This window comes from Corvus cornix, chromosome 1, assembly GCF_000738735.6.
Source record: "Corvus cornix cornix isolate S_Up_H32 chromosome 1, ASM73873v5, whole genome shotgun sequence".
Taxonomy (NCBI): Eukaryota; Metazoa; Chordata; class Aves; order Passeriformes; family Corvidae; genus Corvus; species Corvus cornix.
This window is the reverse complement of record NC_046332.1, coordinates 112,377,504-112,392,420: the sequence shown is the minus strand read 5'-3', so window position 1 is coordinate 112,392,420 and position 14,917 is coordinate 112,377,504.

The following is a 14,917-nucleotide window of genomic DNA, read 5'->3' as shown; positions in this document are numbered from 1 at the left end:
TAATACTTTAATAAATAATGACCAATTGTTGAAAACATATTAAATGTAGATACTTCTGCAGCTGGCTTAGGGGAGAGCAAGCAATTTGAGCAGCTACAAAATGTTTATATTAGTGGTATCTACAGGAAAATTGAGGATTTTTTTAATACAAACTAAGCAATACCTTGATTCAGACAGTTTTGATGTGAAGATCTGTAGCAGTTCTAGCAGGTGGTTGACACTGCATCTATCTACCACGGTAGCTAAAACAATTCCTTTTTATAAATGTAAAAGTACTGTAGAGCTGAATGATATTTGTTTGCTGTGCAATTAAATCGTTAAGGTCGACATTTCAATTACCATCATTAGCCCTTAGCCTGAACACCCCACTGAGAGGGATGGAATCAGTTTACAACCACACAGAGAGCCCTGGCTTCAGGCTCTCTGAAGAGCTGGGCGTAATTCTCTGTGCTGGTCTCCTGTTCACACAATGTCTGGAAGGTTGCTTCCATCCCCAAACAGGCTGGAAATGATGGTTTAGTTCCCAGTACAGCCCCACTTTTTCCCACTGCAAGCCAATTTCAGTAATTTCAGGTGCTGAGAGCTGTGATGACTGCTTGCATTCACTGCAGTTCTTCAAGTGAGACCCACGTCCTCCTGTTGTCAACTTCTGCCCCACTCTCTCTGGGAGCTTTCTCACCACTCCTCTCCTGGACTCTCTGTTCCCAAACTTTCTTTGCTTCCACATCTTGTTGCACATGTTCCACACCAGAGCCCTGTCCTGCTTCAGAGCCCTGTGAGGCAGCTGGTCTGGTACAGGATCTGCTTCGTCTGCCGAGGGGAGTGGGGGTGTGACAGACACAGCCAGGAATTTTTGTCTCTTTTTTTGCCCTAAGCCACTGCCCCTCCCCTGTCCCATGCTGGCATTTCCATGACCATGTCCCCTGGTGGAGCAAAACACCGGTGACAAGGATGATACTGAAGGTGGGGAGAACAGCCAGCTGAGAAAGGGGAACGTGGCACATTCAAAGCAGAGCTGGCAGTTTTGTAAAGCTGACACCAGCAGTGCAAATGCCCAGACAGATTACCCAATACACCTCAAAGGTTTCATCAGGAGAAGGCAAGAAATTCTGGTTTCAAGAATGGAAAATTTGGAGCAGTTCTGTCCAGTATGGGGAGATAGTTGAACCTCGAAAGCAGATTTTTGTAGGGTACCTCACATTTGTGCATTGACTCTGAAGTTACTCCCTGACTCACATCCAGTCTAAATGCTCTTCCCAGTTACTCAGGTGTCATCCACACAGGAGCCAGAGGGTGGATGGATGCACTGAAATCTCCTTGAGCCTGCAGGCAGAGCTGTACAGGGGTCTCAGGGGGCTGCAAACCCTCTTCATTCAGGATGTCTGACACTCTTCTTTCTCAGTAGCTTTTCTATTGCAGTTCCCCTTCTGCAGAGGTGGGATGAGAATAGGCTGCCTGCATTTTGTGTGCATTTTACCAGGGCTGGACTGGACCTTTTGGGAGATTTAACCACATTATCATTGCAGCCAGCTCTTTATTTTGCCAGGTCAATAATCCAGATTGTGGGGTGAAGAGATGCCCAGCGTGAACCCCTGGGGTTCTAGCTGGCCTCCTCACTCCAGCTCAGAGCTGACCATGGATGAACACTGTGGGTGTCTCCACACTGTGCCTCCAACTCCTGCATAACCCCAGCCCCTGATCCCAGGGAAGGGGGAATTGATTGTAGCTCAGAATTACACTACAAGCACTGCATTGGCAGGCCTGCTAGTATAGAGTATCAAATTAAAAGTGACAATAACCTTTTTTTTTCTTTCTCTCTTTATGAGCATTTTTCTCATTTTTAAGTCTGGCAAAACAGATGCAGAGAAAAGGTGACTTATACAATATCACTCATCCAGCAAGTAGCAGTCAAAATATAGACTGAGTTGCCTGAATCCCTTTATAGGCAGCTTTTGTCTCATATTTTGGCCTGACTTAGCATCGTCTCACATCCCCAGGACTTTTAAGTGTATACTGTCTTCAGCAACGCATGACAGTGACTGCAAGACATTTCCCAGACTCCTGAAAACTTAATGCAGGAATCTAGCAGTGATTCTGATGTGCTTTTATGTGCACATCAAATCAAACCTCACCTAAGTACACAGGCACATTACAATGCCAGGTTTATCCCCATCATAACTCTGTTGGCTTTAATGGAGCTGCACCAGAAACAAGGTTTGGCTGTGAAACATTAAAGTAAGTTTCAAGATCAGGCTTTTCAGCCCATGTGCAACTATTTTCCACAGTGGCAAGAGTACATTATTCAGCCAGTGAATGAAATAGAAACACTGACAGTTTGAGTGTGATGTTGAAGAAAGTAGTTTTTTCTTCATGTGTTGAAGGGAAATGAACTGGCCGTGTTTAAGTATGTGGCCAAGCATGTGTGATGAGTAACATATAAAATGACTCAAGAAAAAAACCAGGACATTTTCACCATTGCTGGGAGCCATGCTTTCAGACCAGAATTCACACTAAATCCAGGTGGTGGGATTTTTTGGTTTGGCTTTTTAAAGAAATTTAAATCCATCTCAGGTTTATCAAAACATGGCAGAAAAAAATCCTGTCCACAGCATTTTTCCCTGTGGGGAAGGTCATGGTGGCAGAAATTTCACAAGGTCAACTGGCATCATCCTGTCCACAGCATTTTTCCCCGTGGTAGAGGTCATGATGGCAGAAGTTTCACAAGGACAACTGGCACCAGCAGATTTCCACCTTTCAATTGATTTGGGGCCAAAATAGTAATTGATTTTTCACTTTCTGCTGGCGACTTTAAATAGTCATAGTGCCTTTTTTTTTTTTTTTTGCAAGTTTTTTTCACTAGTATGGCACTAATCAACTACAACAAAAATGACTTCTGATCAAATTTTAATTTTTTCATCTTATCATTAAATGTAATAATTTATATTTGGCACATTCAATAAAATTTGAACTCAGATAAGCTATCTTCAATGAAATATTAAATAAATGGCAAAGAAGATCAGAGGATTTATTGAGTACTAGTATGAGTAGTAAAATCATAGAAAATTGGTAAATGAGTATTCAATTCCTCTATTTAAATGCCTAAAAAGGTAAACAAAAATATATTTGACAATGAGTATGTCCAGTGGGAACATTTCCTTGCATTTTACTTTATAGTGGCTAAACATTAAGTCAAGCCTTTAACTTGAATTTAATGTATTAAAGCAATAACAATCAAGGCACAAGGCATTTCCTGGGAATTAATGACTGACTGGGAGAGTTGATGGGCCAACATGAAGCTGAGGGCCATTAACCTCGGCTAGTCATTAATTTCCCTGAAAATTCCCTGTGCTGAAGTTGTTAGTGCTTTTCATAATCTTCTTATCTCTTAAGTGTAAATATAAACATTTTCCCTCATGTCTAAGAAGTTTTTAAAAATAATCCATAGGCTGGAGCCTCCGGCAGCAATGTGGCTCCAGATGTGCCTTCCAACCCCAACCACTCTGTGACTCCAGGAGAACAGAGAGTTTTGACCACAGAAAAGATTCTCTTAGGAAATCCTTATGAATAAATGCCCAATCTCCAACATCTTCTAAAGGGCCTGCATGGCAACAGACTCGTGAAATCAGATCCTAAGATACCTCATGGAGTATAAAAACACAAAGGGCAGTTGTGATCCTTTACTCTGATGACCCTGAGTTCCTATGGACATGTACCTTACCAGGTCATCCTTGTGCATTATTAGGTGCTATTAATAAAGCTCATTGCAGTAATAGCTCAGGGTCCTTGGGGAATGGCTTCCTTTTGTGTCAAGGGAACAGAACAGACCTCCAGACATTCCTATGGCATCCACAATCTCACTTCTCCTACTCTGCTTGGAACAATAAATACATGTTCCACAGCAACTCTGAGCAACAGAAATGGTGATAGCATTCTTTGTCTGGCTTTCATTTTTTATCCTTGATGGTATTGATTTAATCTTTATGAAAATTAGTATCTGGAGAGGGACAGAGCCTGAAGATTTTATTTTTAAGACTTGCAATTTGCAAGAGCAATTTCAAATTCTTGCTCCTCCTCTTTGTTTTTGTGGTTTTTTTCCTTTCCAGGGTTTTTTTTTTAGTTGTGTTTTGTTTGGGGTTTTTTTGTAGGGGCTTTTTTTGAGTTTTTTTGTTTGGGGTTTTTTTGCTGTGGTGTTTTTTTTTGTTTGTTTGTTTGTTTCTTTGGTTTTTTTTTTCTGTGCGGATTAATTTTCTTATTTGATGAAGAGGTTATTAGTCAGTGCCTTCTAACTTGGTCAACCTGCTTTCAAGAGTCATTAATTCATCTTACAATTGGCAATAAAATGTTCCATCTCATACTGTAGCCTGCTTAAAAATCAGTCATTGCTATCAACAAATGAAAACTCAGCATGTGGAAGTGTTGAAAAAAGATGCTGAACCACATGTAGAGAATTTTATTCATCCTGATATTTTTGTGCACCTCTGAAGTAATTGGGGCATGTGAGCCCATGATTAAATGTAGATAGGAAAGTAACTCCAACCCTGTATTAGACCTAGTGATGAAATTACTCATTCCACATGAGGAATTACCTCTGTATTAACAGATTTGAGATACACCCCTTCAGCATGGAAAAGTAAAGAAAAAAATCCATGATTGGGAAAGGGCCACTCCTCTTAAATCTGAAGTCCAGCTTCTGTTTAGGTAGCATTGCTGCACAATTTTCCATAGCTCTGTCAGTTTTCTTCATGGATGCCGCTCTCAAAGTAAGCAGAGAAATGGAATGCAGCCCTGGCTTGACCTGATCAGAAGAAAATAGAAGATATCACCTCCCTCTGTGCCCTGTCCTGACTATGATAGGATAAAGGAAGTCTAGAGAGGATCCTAAACCAAAAGGACTTCATTCTGGGGAAACTGTGACCCAAGTCACAATCCGAACTTCGTGGCTGATGCTTCCTTCTTGAACGGACTACATTAAAACTTAAAACCCAGTAAATGAGGTTGCACTGACAGAGGGGAAAAGACAATTCAGATACATACTGTGTTGCCTCAAACAGTGGTGAATTATCTAGTAGGAAACTATAGAAAGCTGTATCAGTCCCCTTTCTTTTTGGCAAAATACCATATATTTGACAAAACTCTTGCCACTAACTGAAACAATTGCTGCTGAGGAGGCTGTATTTTATCATTTGAAATGCCACCCCAGCTGTAAGAGTTCTATTAGATTGTCTGGCTCAATGTTTTATATTTATTCTTATCATTTAGGAGCATCAGATACTCATATCTTGGAAGGTGTCTCTTCAATAAATGTTTAGTACTCACACAACAAGTGATAACACTGCCCTGGAGTTAACTCAATTTCACAACCTGTGAGTTCAGAGCATTATCATGGAAGGATCTGGGAGTTTATTCACATCAAATTGACCCATAATTAGGCTTGGCACTTGCATATATAAAATTTGTGATTTCTCTAGCTTTCTCTCCAAGATGTTCTATAATTCTTGCCTAGGCAGTCAGTCATCTGATTTTCCTATTCACTGCTGTTACAAACCCCTCACTTTATAAATGCATATATTGCATGGGCAGTTAGAGACAGAGCCCTTAGAAATAAATTTTAAGAATATATTCTAAAGAGATCCAAACTACTAGAAGACCAATAGTCCACATGTTGCAGTGTTACAAGCCAAAATGACTGCAGGGAGCAGAAAGAGGGGCCCTGGAACTTTTCCTCCTGTGGAGTTGAGGAGTAGTTGAAGAAGTGTAACCAGGCAGAGGAGATGTTTGCAGAGAACTGCAGTGACTCATTAGCGTGGCAGCTATTTGGTTAACCAATTAAGAATTATATTGATTTACACAGCAGTTTTTAGAAATGCATGTCAGTTTTATTGCAAATGCTTTTAATAACCAGTGGTGTTTCTAAATGGGTTTGGTCCAGGGAAATGGTTGCATTAGAAAACAGATTAATAAATGACTTCAACGGTTGATGTGGACAAAAAAGGATATATTTCCCAGGGAGTTACGTGGTCATGGACATCTAATTTGTAGACCCATATTCGCTACGATCTGCTTAAAAGTAGATAAAAAATTGTAATGATTTCCCAGTCTGTTGGAACTGAGCTCTTTTATTCTAGATGAAAAATACTGTTTTTTTAAACCTGTATTGGAATCTAAAGGTAAACCGTATTGCTTTTTGGCTTCTCCTTGAACAGGGTTTCAGCAAACCCATGTATTTTTCTGGGGGAAAAAAAAGTGACTTGAGATCTACTGAAATCCACTTGGAAAAGAACATGGGAAGGGGTTGAGCAAACCTATGGTGAAGACCATTCTAAGAAAGAAAACTGATTCTAGGACATGTGTTTAGTTTACAAGCAGCACTGATCATGAACCTGCTACACAGATGGCAAGGGAAATACTTTAAAGCACAGTAGATGAAGTAGGAGAGTTTTACTAAATGGTTGTGTTTCCATGGAATTGACACTCAAGCCTTACTTTGCTCCTGCTAGATGGTTGCTGGCATGATCATGTTCATTGAGTAGAGACCAGAAATAGTTGGTATTGACGAAAGTGATGTGAAGAAAAATCTCGTTTTCTTGTCCTGATGATTGGAGATTTTGTAACTCTGAAAAAAACGAGTTTGGAATGCTTGTAACACCATCAGATTGAAACTGCCTGTTTCCTTAAAATGTTGTCCATTTTTTTTTAACATTTTATGACTGAACATAATTCTCAGCTATTCTTTTCCAAAGAAGGAGAAAAAGGCTCTTGATGGTCCTATTAATAGAAGGATGATAATTTAACCTGGGAGGAGAGATGTAACGTGAGGAAATTGGTTGTTGTTATAGGCAACTGTTATGCATTCCCAACGACTTTATCTGAAGTCTCCCTCTTCGAGGGAGAACTTGTTCTAGGGGAGCTGATCAGCTGCCTCCTGGCTTTTGCAGCTTGGCTGGAGACAGCCTTAGTACTTCCATTTGCTTAGATGCTGGATTATATGCAGGATTGTAACATTTCCTTACCCTTGCAGAGGTCTGGCCACACTTCTCCCACTACCACCATGAGCAGTTCCTTCCCACTGCCAGCTCATTTCCTTTGCTCTTCTGAATCCCATGTCAAATATTTTAATCTCCTCTCCAGCTCTGAGGTTCTCTGGTGTAAATTTTAGTGCTCACTGGCTAATGAATGTCTCTAAGCAGATGTTAAAACTAAATTAATAGTTTTAACTAGAACTGCATTTTTACTCCATAGCTCTGCCCATTTTTCTTTTGTCTCTGATGTCCATTGGGGAATGTTGCAGAGATTTGACAGAGGTTGAAGATATGAAAATACCGTCATTGCACCATGTTGATGTTCAGTGTACATAGCAAATTGAGGCAAGAGGACTCCCTGAAATTAGGATAACTTTCCAGCTGCTTGCACTCCATTTTGCACAGTTCATAAGGGCTGTTTAACACAGATTTCTCATTAGCACAATATTCTTGCATGTTAATGTTTTATAGGGCATTTTTTTTTTTTGCCGCTATTATGGGCAATAAATGGTTTCCCTATAAGAAAATTCTTTCTTGATAAATGTGCTTATGAAACGGTTTTAACTCCTTACTGCTACTCAGAAATGTCATGTGCTATCCTAACTCTATCTTTGATTGTTTGCATTCATCTGTGAACATCAAAGAGCCCACACTGTTATTCTTCCTCAACCAGCTGTTGGCTTTATTATGCCAAATTCTGGTTTCCATAGACTGAAGCCATTCTTTTGATTATAAATGGATTAAAATTTGCTTTGTCACCTTACTGACTCCTAGAAGGGATTTTGCATATAGAGAAAAAAACCATAATTTTCTCAGAAGTAGTTTCTACAAACTACCTTGACACAGGTGAAAGATCTCTGCACCCACCATTCAGATTTCCCTAGACAATAAACAAGGGTGTAGTCCAGGCTGGAGAGTGGAGAAAGCACCATTTAAGATGATGACCTGCATGTTCTCAGAGCTGTAAGCACACCTGGGTAGCAACTGAAACAAGGAGCTAGACCAGAAAAACACTGGAGTGGAAGAGCTTTTGCCTGATCTGGTCCCAGATGGACAGGGAAGCACATGGTGTGGCAGATTAGATGTGCAGACACAGGATGGTGCTTAACAAGTTCTGGTGGAAGCAAAGGGAGAGATGATTTACCAGCATGTAAAATAAATGGATGGTGCATTGAGATGTATCAGTAGGAGTACTGAGTCACAGCTCATCATCTGAAAAACTGGAAATTTTCAGTACTACAGCAACCCATTAGTTTGGGAATGAGGGGACAGTGATAAGTAATGCTTTCTGGAGCATATTATAAGAGAAGTGAGTTTTATCTTCTGTGTGTTTCCATCATATAAGTTTTCCTGTCAGATTTGGGAGAACAATATTTCACTTGGCTTTCAGTTTGTCTCTGAATCATTGTTACAATGGAATTTATTCTTCCAAGCCTGAATTGCTGAAGAAAAAAAAAGGCAGAGCTGTTTGGGAGGTGGGTGTTATAGAGGAGAGGAGGCGAAAAAAAAGGGTCTGTGCATGACTGATCTAATTTTCTGCATCTCACACACTCAAGGCAAGTACGATAGTGTCTGATTAATAGTCATTATTAAGTGACCAAAGGCTTATTTTCTGGGTTTGAAAATCAGAATCGAGAGAGCATTTCTCCTGTGATGGGCTAGATTCAACAGCAGCGTTGTGTAAGACCTGAAAGGAGCAATGACTTTTTTTGCAGAGGGAACAGTGTGCACCGGCCATGCTTCAGTGAAAAAGACAAGAACTTTCTGCCAGCATTTAATACATTTGTAACAGTTATAGGAAAGACACCTGTAGACAAAACATTATGTTTATGAAGGGCTTAGTGGAAAATGAACTCTTCTACACTAGAGGAATGTCAATGTGGTTTCTATTGCTGAGGTACTGTTTGAAGAGACACAGTCCTTGAAGTCATGGGCAGACCTTACTGTAGGTAACTGTGGAATTTCAGTATGATATGCACCAGTTGGTAACTCTTGGCATATTGATAGTTATATTTAATCAAAATTTAAGCAAGGAGGTAAAACTGAAAAACCTAATATTTTTGTCTCATGTACCACAAGCTCAAATAGAAAGAGGATAAACATACAATCTGGAGATAAAATATTATTCATTACTTAGCAGCTGTAAAAGCTTGCTCTGCATGTTTAACAAATGCTTTTTTAAGCAGAGCTACGGCACAACAATTTTCAGTGTTCACATTGTCTTCTGAATTATTGCACCAATGTGCCACTAGGTTGTTAAGTTTTGAAGAGAAAGACCAGGAATGTTTTCTTGGTTGGAGAAGATTAAAAAAGCATTTTCTACATGCCTGTATCAATTTTTATCCTCATCTCTTACAGGTTCATTGATACTTTTTTTGGTGTAACTTTTGCTTGATTTTGATATTTTTACATTAGGAATGGCTGCAGATATGTTTAGGTATAATTGCTGTTTATTAATCCAGTGAAATTAAATTGTCCAAACTTCTCTCAGATAAGTACCTGTCTATGTTGCCATCAAAATATGTCTCTTATATTTGCTACTTTTACAGATTTCTGGTTTAGTACTCATTAAATATTCAGGTAGTCTGGCGTCTTACTTATGAGATGTAAGAAGAGGAACTGAAAATAGCCCTAATTCTGCCAAAGACTAGACAAAGACAAGTGATTTTATTTTTGCACCTTACATCTTAATATGACTAGACTACAGCATGATATCATAGTCTGTAACATGACTGTATGGATTTCTGGCTTACCTTGAAAAGGTTGGGTCCCAAAATATTAGGATTAGAATAAAACATTTGGGAAAGATAAAGATTGTCTTAAACGAAGTGGAATCTATTGCTGTGAAAAGAATGAATGTCATATATTTTTATTATACAAATTTGAAAATGGTATCAGTCGGTGTGACGCTGCATCAACGCACTCAACTCCTCCCAACCCTCTTTTTAACTTGGTAGGGCACACTTTTAGTGTCAACATCACCCACTTGACCAAAAAGATACAAACTCAAGAATTTAAATATCTCATATGTTTCCAAAATGCAAATACCTAAGGCAAAAGACAGAGGAGAGAAGTGTTCATAAGGATGGGCTGTTCTTCCATCAGTGCGAGAGCTCAGACAGCATGTGCACAACCTCAAGTTCAGCTGCAGTTTTAGTTACAACACAGGCATTTTCCTAACACTTTTCTGTATTTACCTGCTGCTTTTTTCGAATTTTTTAAGCATCGCAACCCAAATTTTTAAGAGCCGACCGCCTCCAGCTAGGTCATCTCTCACCGCCAGCTGTCAGAGACCCATCAACAACTGGGCTTCCAGCACGTTCCTGAACACGTAAATTATTTGCAGCGGCCAAGACTCCTCGTTTGTTTGGGCGGCAGAGCGGGGAGGCACTCGGAGCTCCTCCAGCGCCTGGCAAACGCCTCCCCGCCGCGGGGGCGGCGAACATCCCGGCGCTCGGGGCTGCGGGCACAGGTGGGACGCGGCCCCGCTGTAGCAGCGCGGCCACCGCGGGAGCGTCACCGCCGCCTCCTCCCTTCCCCCGCAGAGCCCCAGCCCGAGCCCGCGGGCGGCTCCGGCGGGAGCCGCAGAGCCCCGCACTGGCGGAGGCCGCTGCGGTGAGCGGGGCCGGAGCGGGGGCGGTCCGGCGGGGGCGGCTCCGGCGGGGCCGGGGCGCGGACAGGTGGGTGGCGGGCGGTGCGAGCGCGGCGGCGGCGGCGGGGGCGGGCCGGCCGTGGGCAGGCGGCGGCGCGGATGCCGAGCCCCCCGCACGGCGGCGGCGGCGGCGGGAGCCCCGGCCCCGCGATAAAAAGGGAAGGGGCCGGAGGCGCGCGCTGCGGGTCCGTCCGGGTGCCGTGCGGCAGAACGTGCCTGGAAGGGATAGAGGCAGGATAAGCCGGCGGAGGGAGCGGGAGGCTGTGCCCAGCGATGAGCCGCCTCCCTCGCTCCCGCCCGCCCTCCCGCAGGAATCCCGGGCGGGCGGCGCGGCGGCACCCGGGACGCGCGGCTCCCCTCGGCTGCGCGGAGGCAGCGGCACGGAGCGAGCGAGCCGCGCTGGCGAGGAGGAGCCGCCGCCTCATCCTGCGGCACCGGCCCGGCCAGCGCAGGTGGGTGGGCAGCGCCCGCTCCCCGCCGCGGCTGTAGCGGTGATCCCCTGCCCAGGCTCCGTCCCGGCGGAGCCACCGCCGCCGGTGTGCGGCTGGGGTGGGGGGCGGCTTGGGGGCCGTGAGTGCGAGGGGCTCCGCGGGGCTGAGGGATGGCTCGGGGTGCCGCGGCTGCCGGGGGAGGCGGCGGCGGGGGCCGCGGGCAGCGGGGCGGTGCCCGGCGCACCTGAGCGGCCGCAGCCGGGCTGGGATGGTGGCCGCGTCCCGGGGGGCTCCCGCGGCCGGGGGAGCCTCTCCTGTCCGGGAGTGGCCGGCGCCTGTGGGAAGGCGAGAGGGTTGCCTGGACGTGTGCTTCGGGACGTGGGCAGCCTCGCCGGCGCTCGGAAATTTTATTTCTTTATTATATCATCTTCGGGTTTTTTGGTTTTTTTTTTCTAAGACCAACTTGTTCTTGGAAATCGCGTTTGATTTCGGTTTCTGTTCCAGTGTGAGGTTTCTGGTGGCGGCTGCGGTGCCGCTGCCGTAGGGCAGCGCAGAGGTGCGGGTGCCCGAAGCCTCCCGGGGCGCGGGGACCCGAGTTTGTTTCTGCCCGCTCCTGACTCCGGAGCCTTTTTCCAGGGAGACGCGTAGTGGGAGCATTCGGGCGCCCGCTTCCAGGGATGGTATGAGCAATTGTTAACTGGAAGAAAGGAGAAGGCATGTGCGTGCGAAAGCCAGGTTTCCCCCCAGAGCTTGTACTCCGAAACTTCGCTATTCGGTGAAACCCGTGTTCTGAACACCGAGAAGCTTTGGTTTTTCCAGGAAGGCATGAATTTTCTGTGGGTTTTTTCACATTTTCAGGGAAGGATTAACGTGAGGGCTCTGGGTACTGTGTGTTTAGGTCTTATTTTATTGTAAACGGTTAATTTGGCAGGATCTGTGGCATATTGCTCAAAGTGCAGTAAGCCTGGAATAAATCGAGTGGTTTTCATTGTATAAAAAAGTTCAAGATCGCTGCTAGTTCTATGAGATGATCTACCAAATACTGGCAATTTTTAATTGTATACACTTCTTTATAGCCTACATCAGGTAACTAAGCTGAGCATGGAAATTATGTTTCTGTACAATTATATTCATTTTTCAGATGGAAGAACAAATCAAATTGGGGGTTTTTGTATTTACCAAGTAATTAGGGGCAGATGGTTTTGCGTTGCCGCTTCAGAAGTCACCTTGCTTTGTCGAGGTTATGATGTGTCCACTAAGCAAGAAGGATAAAATAAAAATCTGCAAAGAGTCTTAGAGTTTTAAATGTTCTCTTGGTTTAAATTGAGTTGGGATTGTTTGGTGGTTTGGGTTTGTTGTTTTTTTTTTTCCCTCAAATGTATTAAAGAGAAAAATGTAAATAACTTGGTTTGAATATCTAAATGCAGCTTTTATGAAAGGGGATGCTTTAGAATGTTTGTATAGAAAAACAAGTGAGCTGAAACACTGTGCTAATAGGATTTGCAGCATAAAATATGGCTAATTTCTCTCGTATGACTACAGGTGGCAGTGTAGAAGCCAAGAACAAAAATTGGCAGAAATTGTGTTCTGTGTACAAGAATATGAAGAGTGTACTCATGACTAAGCACAGGAACCTGGAAAACCACAGGTATGTGAAGTGATTCATGCTGCTGCCTATGGTGCTCCCAGTATTTACTGTATTCTGATATTCCTGGCTCAATAAGTATTTTTGGATCAATTATCACTTAATGTGTTCACAGTAAGAGCCTAATCAAAATGTCATGGAAAAATCTATATTTGACTACTAAAAGGAGCAAAAGTACTTTGAAGGCAGTATGCAAGGAGAGGTGGGATTTTCCTACTTTTTATGGTTTGTTGTAGCTATTAAGAATTGGAGCAGTAAGTTGCCTGAAGACTTTTTTTTTTTTTAATCCCTTTAAATAAATAGAGTTTATATTGATAAACCTAGCAGCAGTTACAGGCCTGAATATCCTTGAAAAGGAGAAATTTTAGATGCAAGAGATGAGTTTGCATGTCTGGATGTTTTGGATGTCTTATCAATAATGTTTTTTAATGAGCGCTGAAGGATTGAAAGTGTGAGGAAAATAGCAGAATTACGAAGATGTAATTAAGAATTACATGTCACTTCAAATAACTGCAGTGGAGATATGTATACCTTGTTAAGGGTTAAATCTTGTAAAATTTAAAAAATCCAACACAATGCTGTTTTCAATTAAGAAATAAAGGTAAAAACAAGCAGTATGTAATAAGAGCTCAAGATCAGGTCTCCTATTTCAAAGCACAGGGAAATACTGGATTATTTCAATAATTATTTGGTCATTAATTAGCAACATTAGAGTAAGGCAAAGCTTTTCTTGTGTGTTTACCTTGGTGTGCACAGCCTGTGGAAATTAGTCCATGGGTCTGTATGCCAGGGATCCTGGGAAGCCATGGAGGATGAGACAAACTCAGAGCTGGGGCTTGAGGATTTTTTAGAACTGATGAGTGGGAAGTTATCCTGGTAAGAAGCGCCAAAGTGGAATTATCACTGCAATCATGGATATATTTATACTCTTGCACTTCCTTTTCTGGTCTAAGAGAGCAGTTTGTCTAAACCTTTCAGTTGCTCCTGAGAGAATGTGGTTATACTGCAAATCCCCACAGATGACTAAGTCACCTTATGTCAGCCACTCCACAGGAACTGGCCTTGGGCATGCTTTGAGTTGTGACCAGTTGCAAAGGAAGTTGCAGAGAGAATGATTTATTTTGCTGTTAAAATGGGCTAAGACTGTGCACCCTGTAGGTTCAACCAACCGGCTGACACCACTAAACTGTTAAATTATAGTGGCTTGGCATCCTGAGATTATGGAATCCAAGTAAAAATGATTAATTACTTCCACCCAGTGCTTAAAGTACCAACAAGGAAACCATAGTTTGGGTATGGATTTGTGGGCTCTCAAGCCCTGAAATTGTAAGGTCTCTGTAGTAAACCTGTGTCTCTGCTGGGGAATAGTAAGACCCTGATCTCTGATTTGGGGTTTTGGTACCATCATAAAGCTTTCCAAATACTGTGTGCCTTGGATAGAATACCCTGCAAAGCTTTAAAAGTTCTTCAATTACAAAAGAAAAGGTGGTTAAATCTAGATCTTCAGGCCGTTGTGCAGCAGAGAGCTCTTCTAAGCATCTGGCTGTCATGTTTTTCGTGTCACCTGTTACTTCTGAGTGAGCGTCGGCACTAATTTCCATGTAGACCAGTAGTTCTTTTATTATTAGCTGTTACTGAGCAACAGGGTTAAATATCCATCAAAAACTTACATTAGTGTCCCTGATAAAGTCAGTTGAACTGTTTATGTAGTACAGGTCAGCATATGCTTATGGCTTTGTTGAACATTGTTGAGTTGAGTTCATTAGCTTGTGCTAACACATTTAAAAGAGAAAATGAAAATGTAATTTGTCATTGGCACAAATTTTAATGGGGTCTTCCGTTACATCAAGTGCTGAAAATACGAAATTAAAAAAAAAATGGTAACTAAGCAGTGTGATGCTCAAGAGTTCAATTTACAGACACTTCTCTGTGCTAATTATGAAGTATTGACATAAATGAATGAAACCACTTGTTAAAGCTCCTTTTTCAGTGTATGGCAGTTATGTGTTCACAAGATGATTCATAACATTCAGCAATTTGTGATGAGTTTCCCTGCCATTACAGGAGATTACTGAGTATCTGATGTATTTGCACTACACTGGGTTACTTTAAATTAGATTTGGTGGTGGAAAGGGAAGTAGAACCACTTTCTATCAACTGAAAAATCAGG